Here is a 10,361-nt window from a genome sequence, read left to right as displayed (position 1 = left end):
CTTCTAGCTGTGTAAGCCCAAGCTAGAAGACTGAGGGAAAAAGAGAGGAAAAGGATGATGGACTGATCCTTTTATGACAGCAACAGTCCCACTCATAAGGAAGGGGAATTTATAATCTAATCATGTAGTAAAGGGCCCTCCTCTTTGTTAATTTTTAAAATATTATTTATTTATTTATTTGGTACGGGGACTGACTATGAAGTTTAGACTCATGGTGATCCTCTTGTCCCAGCACAACCAGCACTAAGATTACAGGCATGGGCCACCATGCCTGGTTTCAGTGGTTGGCAGTGTGCCCAGGGTTCTGAGGCCAGCATAGCATGCGGTACCAGGGATCAAACCTACGTCCTTGCGCTTGCCAGGCAGGCCGTTAGGCCACTGAGCTGTCTCCCCAGCCCTACTCCTCTTTAATTGTTATCGTAGCAATTAGATTTCCACATGAGTTTAGGATGAGAGAAGTTTTCAGACTACAGCACTTCCTGAATAAGTTTAATCATTTGTGTGTATCTCAACTTTGTCACTGTGAGCACTGATCATATTACAGTACTTTTAAAACAGTAAGATGGGTCCAGCTGTTTGTCCTTTCACAGGAGCTCAGGCCGCCAGTTGCTAGTTATTTTATCTTTTTGCACACTGTTGAAGTATCCATCATCAGAGCTCCTGTGAATATCACATTTATTTCCTTCTTCACTTAAATCGTAACAGCATCTTTAGTCTCCATTTGCCATACTTCTTCCAATGTATAGCCTTTCATAAGCTTGGCCATCATCTCCTCTTTGTATTTCACCCAGAAAATGTGGAAATTATACATGATAAAGGCAGATGGCGTCTGTGTTGGATGTGCAGCTATCCTGAAAAGAGTTAATGAGTATCTGTTGCACTGACTTTGTTTCTGGCTTTCATTGCCATTCTTTTGTGCTCTCTAGATAGTTGGTTTTGTCAGATAAGAAGCTTGCATATGAGGTATATGAAAATGAAAAACTATTTTATGAGAATGTTTGCATGCATAATTACAGTTCAAACCCATGATTTGAAGAAACTAATAACATTTATTACTGAAGACACAGAGGCAAACACAGTTGGCAGGTAAGTTTTAGTCAGAAGGAAAATTATAGCTTTCTACTCAGTGAACTGCACTGGGAGTGTGACTCATCTCTAACCTCGGGGAAGAGAGCATTGCCTAAGCTTCCCCCCTCTTACTCTCTCATTTGCCACTGTTTCCATAAGCAGTGATCCTAAATTGATAGGGCAATGTGTGGGAGGATGACTAGGTTTTTACATGGTATTTTACTTTTTAAGAGCTTTATTTTGATGTGATTTATATTTATAAATTAACCTATTTGAGTCTACAATTCCATTCTTTGCATCTTTACAAAATTGTTGAACTTTCACCACAATCCAGCTCTAGAGTGTTTCCATGCATATGATGTTTTAGAAACATTTCACTGCACTTTTCTTTTTCTGCCTTTCTGAGTACCTGCTCCTCTCTGCAAGCAGCTCTGTGCCTGTGAGAGAGTATGGTCTATGTGGGCAGAATGCAAAAAGAATGACAGCTACTGTTTTGATTCTGGAAGTCAAAAGGGGAATTTCAAAGAAAAATGTTAGTATTTTAAGCCAGCTTATTACCTTGAAATAGAACTTTCCAAATTCTTTTATTTTCTCTTCAATAAAACCCACTAAGCCTAGAGGTTCAAATCATGAGTTTGATGTCTAGTGCAGAGAAGATCCTTTGACACATCTTTAATCGTTAGCTGAGAAAGTAAGGTCAAGAAAAAGGGACACTTAAAATAGGGGAATCAACAAAAATGTCCATTTCTAATATGGGGTAATTACAGGGCCAAAGGGAAATTGAGGCAGAAGGGCTGTGTGCGGTAGCGTGCATCCTTCTCTCATTGCTTGGGGTCAAGGCAAGGGCAAGAGCACACGAGTTAGTTTATATATAGCTTTATAGGAACATGGAAGATGACAACAGAAATCTTTTATCTGCTTTTCTTGAAGAAGGACACCACTGTAGTATTTTTAATGACCAAGCTGACTGATTTTTGATGGAGAAGAGGAGCTTTGCTCAAGTGTCTCAGGCAGTGATTCAAACAGACCCACTTTCCCTCACAGGATAGCTAAATCAACCCTTCGGGGAACGCTTCTCTGATGAGGACGAAGAGAGAAGCCATAGGATGGGCCTGCTCTTTTGAGGATCCCGAGAAAAATATTACACAAGCTGAGAGTGGTCTGCAGCACCATTACAGCCAAGGTGAGGCTGCCGTGGCCAGAGAGCATGGCCAGTCCCTGGGCGAGGTGAGAGAAAAGAGACCAGGAGTGTGCTTGCACCATGGCTGTCAGGTGGAGAGGAGTGAGCAGGTAGATGTGACATTGCCTAGAGACAAAAGTACAAATGCCCACAGCTCCGAGGACTCCACTTCCCTTCCTCCACTTTGAATCTGAGTAGGATGTGCTTTTTCCCTTGTGTACCTAGAAGCTATGAAGAAGAGGATTAGGAGAGAAGGCAATGGAAATCTGAGACATCAAACATTTTTTACAAAGTTAAACATAGGATTGACTAAAGGGCCTGTTTAATTAACTATAGCTGATTAAGCTTTAGCCAGATTGGGCTAACTGAAGTAAACTTGTTATTTCTCTCCAGATTAAAAAACAAAATACATTGCATATTCTGTCTACCTGAGCATGATACAAGTAATAACAATCTAAATAGCTTTAAAAGAAATGAGCTTTACTGCTTCAGCCAAAATCATTGCCTTTGTCACTGTCCCTGCCTTTGGACACTGCAGTTGTCACTGTGAGTGCACGGAGTGTTGAGTCTCAGGTTGGCTGATGGAGTGTTGCATGGAAAGTAAGGCCTCATTGATCAGGTTTTTAAAGAGAGAAAAGAGATGAGTGATAAACATCTATGAGTCATATTGTAATCTTACACCAAGATGTTTATATATTCATCCTTGCCTAATAAGTCTTGTCTAAATATAATGATATAGGGAAGCTAAAGATAAAACAGCATTTCCAGGTTTGAAGTATTGTCACAGGGTTAAAGAGCACCTGCTGACCTTCTCCATTGCTTTCTCCCCTGAGATACTTCCATGAGGTCCTGAAATCTTTTATGGATTCATTATTATGCAAAATAGTGTTGAAGACCACTTTCAGAAGTGATAGAATGTGGTTTGGATCAATTATACACAAAAGAAAATGTGAAAAAGTAGACTTGACAAGTGTATCTTAGCCATTGAATCATTATCAGAGTAGCAAGGCATCTTGTAAAGAATCATTTAACTGAGAAGACCCTTTAACCAGAGAAGTCAGGCAGGTGCTTAGACTGCTGAGCTATCACCCCAGCCAAAGATTAAAGGAAGTCTCCTTTTTTTTTTTTTTTTTTTTTTGGCAGAACCTGGGATTGAACTCAGGCCCTTGCACTTTCCAGGCAAGTGCTTATTCTACTGAGCTATCTCCTGGGTCAACGAGAGAAGTCAAAGTACTTGCAGTCACAGAGGCACTGAGGGCCAGAGTCTGGGCTCAAAGTCCACTATCTGAGCTTCTAGAATGTTCATCATGTGTACATTCTTAGCAAAGGCAATTAAAAGTAAGAAACTAACCCTGCAAAAATATTGATTGAAGAATCGGAATTTATATTTGTTCCCACTAGCATTTGAGATGTGTTGGTGCGGGGCTAAAATTAGTGTTTTGGAGCTTCTTTATGCTAAACTTGTAGAGTAGCTATCTAAATTACTTGATGATCCATCATTGTTGAATATATTAAAGTCTATTTGATGATTTAGTCACAGTATTGACAAATCTTGAACTTCCACATTCTGGCTTTTTTCCTATTAAATATATTCTGAAGTCCCTTTGTATGATGTTTTTAGCTGATAAGACCATTCCCGATCTAGCAATCTGAATGTTATGTGGTTGATCTGCTCATATTTTATGTTGACTTAAAAAATCAATAGAGACTTGGTGGGGATTTTATGACGTATCTCTTATCCCAGATGCTATGTTGGGCAAAAAATGCACCCAAGCAACTTATTTCTTTCATGTGCATTTTCATCATGGTATACTCTGTTATGTTATCAGCCCAGTTTTATTTCAGTACCTAATTTGTATGAAACAGTGATAAAGGAGAAAGAAAATCTATGAAAAATTGGATTTTATAATATTAGCCAGTGTTCTTATTTTTCAAGTTGATAGCACAACAAAGGAGAATTTCAGAAAGTAATTGTGAAACTGAAGTGTAATGACAATTTTTCCCAGAACTGTTCAATACAATATGACAGCTTAGCGGTTAATTGTTCTTTTATTGTTTCATGTTTGTTAGTTCACTCTACCAACTGAGAGAGGCTGCATAGTTTAGCAGAAAGAGGATAGATGTTGCAATCAATTATATTTTTAATATCAGTTCTGCTATTTACTATACCAGCCATGTGTTCTCCATAGAATTAATTAACCTCCCTGATTCCTGTGTTTGAAAGCATTGAATATGAAAATTGACTCATAAGGCATTATGCAGACTAGTGCAAAAGCATTTGATACAAGCGCCTAGTACAGTGTCTGTGTGGCTTACTGGCCTTAAAGAATGGTAACTGTCTGTTAAAATGTATGTTTTTCAGAAGCAGGTTCTGAATCAGAGGTTAGAGTATAAGTAGTTACTTTGGGAAGTGATTCCGGGGACGCAGCCAACGGAGAATGCATCTTGAAGTATCACTGTGGGTAACTACAGCCTAATCTTGCTGTATGGAGGGTACACAGTAGGGGTTATCCAATCAGAAGGATGAGAGCTGGATATGTGCGCAATACTCTTCTCCATTATTGTGGGAGGGATGATGCAGTATCAGTGTCCAGAGCTTTAAGCTTATCATGTGAATAGGTTGAGTGGGTTCTGCCCAAAACAGAAAGACCTCAAGCACAGCCAGGAAGATGCTAACACTTGGAAATGTGATTACTTACACATAGATGAGACACCAGAAGAAACGCACTCCCACATTTTAGCTAGCCATGACTGCATGACTGACCGTGAGCCCTTGGCTTCCTAGCTGCAGCCACTCGGGCCAGCTCATCAGATTAAATACTCAGAAGTGCTGCAAGCCATTTTTAGCCATTGCTGTCATCCCTGGGGATCCAAATCAAGACCCCATACATGCTAGGCAAATGCTCTGCCATTGAGCCACACTCAGCCCTAGAGGCCAGATTTTAGACTATTAAAAATGCACAGTTAGTTTCAATGAGAGTCTTTACACCATAGATACAAGTAAATTACAGCTGTCTTTTTCCTTCAGAGGCTAATTTATCTGTACCTTACTATCCTTATTCCTTCCCTGCTCATAAATGGAGGGCAGAGGTTTATTACAAGAAACTCGGGAATAGGATAGATTTAAATTCAGATTTGATCTCTGACTCCCTTTGACTCTGTAACCTGGGGCGAGTTACCTAGCTTGTCAGAGCCTCAGCATCCTCCTCTGTAAGGTTGGGTTGCTCATTGTGTAATCTGTACTGCTGTGGGGAAGATTAAACACAGCAATGTGTTTATGTGAGGAACATTATGGCTTCAATAATTCATTACAGAAATCATATCTTACATATGTGGGAGGAAGCAATAACACAGAAGAGTCTATAGTGGGGAGTTGGAAATGAGAGAACATGCTGGCTTAAATCATCGGTGAGAGCATCAAGCTGGACAGTACAGGGAAATGGGAATCTAGGCACATGTGATTGCCACACTGTGCTGTGAAGGAAGCTGGGGAAAGAACGCTGTTTTCTCCATATAAGCTGACGCTTTGGGAATCAGAAACCAACCACTGAATTGTAAAACAAGGAGAGTGAAAAGAAGCCGCATCTGGCCATCGGTGTGTTTGACCTCAGAGGTGTCACAGGTATCTGTTGAGTGTGTCCCTTCTACTGGAGAATAGAACCAAGAGCCACAGAGAATATTGGTTAGGAAACCACCCAAGAAAGCAGAAGCAGGAAACATTAAACATGTGCAATACTAGTCCTGCTGGATTTCAGAGCTACTATGGACTCGCGGCTGTCCTGAGCCTCCTGCTCTTTCCTGGGAGTGTCTGTGGTTCAAGATGCTTAGCAAGGCTGAAAAGTGAACAGTCTTTAGTGGGTTTGGTAGGCCTGTAGCAGGGATTCAATATGTATCTATCACTGCCCTTGACCTTCAGTTCTCCAGCAGTGAAAATGATGGCCTTTTTTTTTTTTTTTTTTTTTTTTTTTGGTGGGGGTATTTAGTACAGGGTCTATGGGGTCTGTAGGGTCTCGCTATGTAGACCAAACTTGTGGAGATTCACCTGTTTTCAGCCTCCCAAGCACTGGGATTACTGGCACATGCCCCGACGCCCAGTCTCAAACACAGACTCAGTGCACCCCAGGAGTGGGGCCTGCATGGCCCGTCAGGGATGGAATCCTGGCCGCTGTGCTCTGCCTAAGCAGGAGCTATAGTCCACTGAGCTATCTGGCCAGCCCTTATGATGGCATTTGTTAAATGATTTGCAAGTGCTAACAAAGCTCAAAGATGTCAAAATTTTATATTGATGAATAAAAATATCCTTGGCCATATTGTAGTTGGATCTAAACTCATATTCAGTGGCTCTCCATTGAAGAAAACCCCTGGCAGTATCATCCCACCCTGTTATGGGGTGCTCTGATGGTACTTCACTCCTTAACATCAGATTAATATGAAGATATTAGAATCAGTGCATTGGCCACCCAGGGCTTCTGTCTATTGTGTGTGTCACTGTGGTTGCTGTCAGGCCAGTAGCACTTTTAGATGAGGTATATTCTATATACCAAAAATGATGAGAAGGAAGATATTTGTGACAACCTCATGCTATTATCTGCTTCATCAATCAATTCAACTCTGGCCCAAAATTTGCATACACATCTCAACAATATCCTAGACATGCAACAACATAGTCTTCTCTCTTTACAAGTCAGTTTAGCTAATCTATTTTAATGTAAAGATAATCCCTGGAGAGATTTCATTGTATTATAGATAACTTCTTGGTATATTTTTTCAGCCATATTTGATAACTCCAGAAGCAAATTTTGGTGAGCATAATTTTCTGCATCTGCGTGTGATCACTTGTGAGTGTCTCAGGACGTGTGTTGAGGTACAAGGCAAAGTAATCAACTTCTAGTTTCCTGGAGGGTGATCTGTAAGAGCCCTAGGCAGGAGGCAAAATCCCAGGCAGAGAGGAGCCCTGTTTTAGAGTTAATCAACAGAGCCTGCAAATGAGACACACATTTATACAATTTATTTAAATAACTGCTGGTAAAATGGAATACATATAAAATCTTAAAGTCAACACTTAAGCAAATTGGTTTTAAAACTAGATATTAAATTGCTGCATTGCACTTTCATATATACTTCCAAGATAATTGCACATTGCTAAAGGAGTACAAACTACAAGTCCAGATATTTTAGTGTGGTTGGTAAGACTCAGGAAGCGGTATCGTCTTGCTTTTTTTTTTTTTATTTCAGGAAAAAATGTACGATATGGTAATTATTAAAGATTCTGGATTTAGGCTAACTTTGAATTCTGGCTCTTCCTTTTACTAGATATATTATGTGAGGAACTCTCTTCATCTCTCTGGCTTCATGTTCCCTACCTGCAAAACAGAGTTAGTAAAAAAAAAAATTATAAGGTTATTAAGAGGAGCAAAGTCCATTGTAAGTAAATGTTGACTGCTATTATTACTTTTTAAGTGCTCTTATAGTATTATTTTGCATGCCAAATTATAATTTGAAAACCTACTAAAAATATAGTTACTCAGATAGCTTGAATCCATAGTGTGCATCTGTGGCTTTCATTGTATTTCCATTTAGCATCATTGTCCTGGATGCTTAGCTAAGACAGTACAATATTCAGCGGTGCTTAGTTAGGACAATACTATACTCATTACCTTCATGCATCCAGAGTTAGAGATGGATGAACTGTTGTAATACAGAAAAAAGAAGCATTTTTATTTTTTGACAATAACTGAGTATCCTCCAGGTTTTGGAGAATAATAGAAATACAAGAGAAATTCTGTTTGGCTAGAGTATATTTAGTTAGGTGTATCTAGTTGCTGATGAATTTTCTTAGTGGGAAATGGCTACGGAATCTAAGTTACTCATGGAGTTAGTAATGGATCTTTCATTTCACAGAACACAGATTCACTCTGCTAATTTAAAGGGGAGATTTTGGGGGGTATGTGACAAAGCTTACAGAATTAGAAAGAAGCAAATAATGAGGTATTGGAAAATATAGGACCCAAGGTGACTCAAGATGTGCAGTGCTTGGTCTTGGAGATACCAAAAAAGAGTATTTACTTCAGCTTGACAGTCTTACCTAGAATGTTCTGTGGAAAAGAGGATTTCAGTTAAAATGCTAGTTACGCCAAAAATACTACCAAGCAATCTAAAAATGAGAATTTGCTCTATTCAGCCTAAATCTCAGAAAACACAACAGTTTCTGATAAAGCAGTGAAACAAGTCTGGTGTGTTAAAGATATATATATGTGTATATAGAAAAGAAGTAAAATGACTAAGAGAAGAGAGCTAACCAAGAGAGCAGAGGAGGAAACTGCCAACAGGAACTGTGACTAATAGGGTGGCAGTGGTTAACGACGAGGAAAGGGAAGACAGAGTGAGTACCCTTCCTGGGAAGCATATGGTGCCATAGTCCAGTAGCTCACTGAGCCCAACTAAGATGTATCATCCAGAGGGAAGCTCTCCACCCTGAGGCTAAAGGATGGGGATTTTGAGATGACACTAGCTGAATGTGTGTGTCCAGTCCAGTTTTCTTTGGTTACTCACTCAAGCTGAAGTATTCTTCAGAGAAGTTGAGATTTAGAAGTGGGCTGGACAGATGGATGAGCTGGAGAGTTTCTCTCCAGTGTGACAAGCTGAGGCATACCACAGCAGTGTATGTAGACAGTTGGGTAACATTTACTCAAACAAGAGGAATGCATGTCTAAGAAAAGCCTACTCTTCTGGAAAGACTAGAAGGTTATCTAATTGCTGGCCTCGTTCTCAGTGAAGGGTGAGCATTTTTGAAATGAAAAATAAGTAGAATTTATGATGTACCATGCATTTTTTGGCCTTTAATGGGGAACTGCCAGCTATTGTGGCTGTTTCATAGGCTGCCTTCAGAGGAGCTTGACCTCGCAGAAGCTGAATGATGATTCCTAATCTGGCTGTTCTGTTGAAGGCAGCAACTTGATGTTTTGGTGAATCTGAATCCTCTACCAGTATCCTAGTTGCTAACTTAACCAGATCTCACAGAAATAAAACACTGGGTGGTGGGAACCTGCCACCTTTGAGAAACACTATATGGTCATCTGTGCCCTGTAAGAAGAGTCATGGAATAGAGCTACTTCTCATTTTATTCTGTCACCATCTCATCTAAAGATCATTTATAGAACATATACTTTGGAGAGCATAGGGCTCATTCCAGCAACATTATTGTATGGAAGGTATGAAATAAGTACAAAATCATCATAATGTCTAGAATTTAGCTCATGCTCATCCTGATCTGGGTTGTTGCTATCAAATCTTCGAATCCCCAATTCTTGGTGGCCCATCCGAGTGTGACACCAGGATCCACTTCATCTTGTTTCCTATCCAATCATAAACTTTAAGTGGTTTTCTATCCCCAGATGAGCAACAAACTGCTCAGTGCCTCTTGAAATCTCAACAAGATTGATTTCCATTCCTTCTTCTCAATATTTTCAGACCTTGCTCCCCTGGACAAAAAAAAAAAAAAAGTGACATGAATACATGTTGAGGCCAATGGCAGAGGCTGGGGTCAGTAGAAGGCTCCTGTGGTGGCCAAACATTGAATGATGGTTTGGACTAAGGAAGTAGGGGTAAGGGTGATGAACAGGAGTGAGACTCTGTGTATTCTTCAGTGAAGATTACCCCAATTGAAAGACTACATTAACACCAAGGTAGCAGCTTTAATGAACTTCCTGATTATGCATCCTCTGAAGACTGCAGCTTAGCCTCTTAGCGTCACTAGAGGGTGTTTCCGAATTCAGCCAATGCAGGCAGAAACTGAAGTACGTTGCCAATGGACTATAGGAAACTATTCAAGAAAAGAGGCGTAATCCAGACCCAATTCTTTATAGGTTTTTAAATAATATTTCTCCTAATTTTATAAATTACACAGATTGATATGAACAGTTGATGTGAAGAAAAAGATTTCAATTTCATCCCTATTTTGATTATAAGTGGGTGCTTGACATTTTAATTTTTTTAATGTATTTAGTGTAGGATGTACAGGGTCTCACTACATAGATCAGACTTGTAGTGATTCTCCTGTTTTCAGCCTCCCAAGTGCTGGGGTTACAGGCACACGCTACCATGCCCAGTCTCA

General features: G+C 39.9%; 1 protein-coding gene across 3 annotated transcripts in view; it reads left to right on the top strand.

Annotated features, from left to right (window-relative positions):
• Positions 1 to 2,773: 2,773 nt before the first annotated feature.
• Gadl1 (glutamate decarboxylase like 1) overlaps positions 2,774 to 10,361 on the top strand; it is a 150,302-nt gene continuing 142,714 nt past the window's right edge. Inside the window, exons 1-2 of one of the 3 annotated variants that reach the window (XM_023718538.1) lie at positions 2,774 to 2,794; positions 3,392 to 3,427. The gene's annotated coding sequence lies outside the window, so the exon portion shown is untranslated. Of the gene's footprint in view, positions 2,795 to 3,391; positions 3,428 to 7,623; positions 7,673 to 10,361 lie in introns of those variants that run through there. The other 2 variants (XM_023718537.1, XM_012515347.2) reach the window with 2 other exon arrangements.

The sequence above is a fragment of the Octodon degus genome, unplaced genomic scaffold (genome assembly GCF_000260255.1).
Source record: "Octodon degus isolate 3935 unplaced genomic scaffold, OctDeg1.0 scaffold00059, whole genome shotgun sequence".
Lineage (NCBI taxonomy): Eukaryota > Metazoa > Chordata > Mammalia > Rodentia > Octodontidae > Octodon > Octodon degus.
Note: the sequence above shows the minus strand (reverse complement) of the source record. Positions and strands in the feature narration are given on the sequence as shown.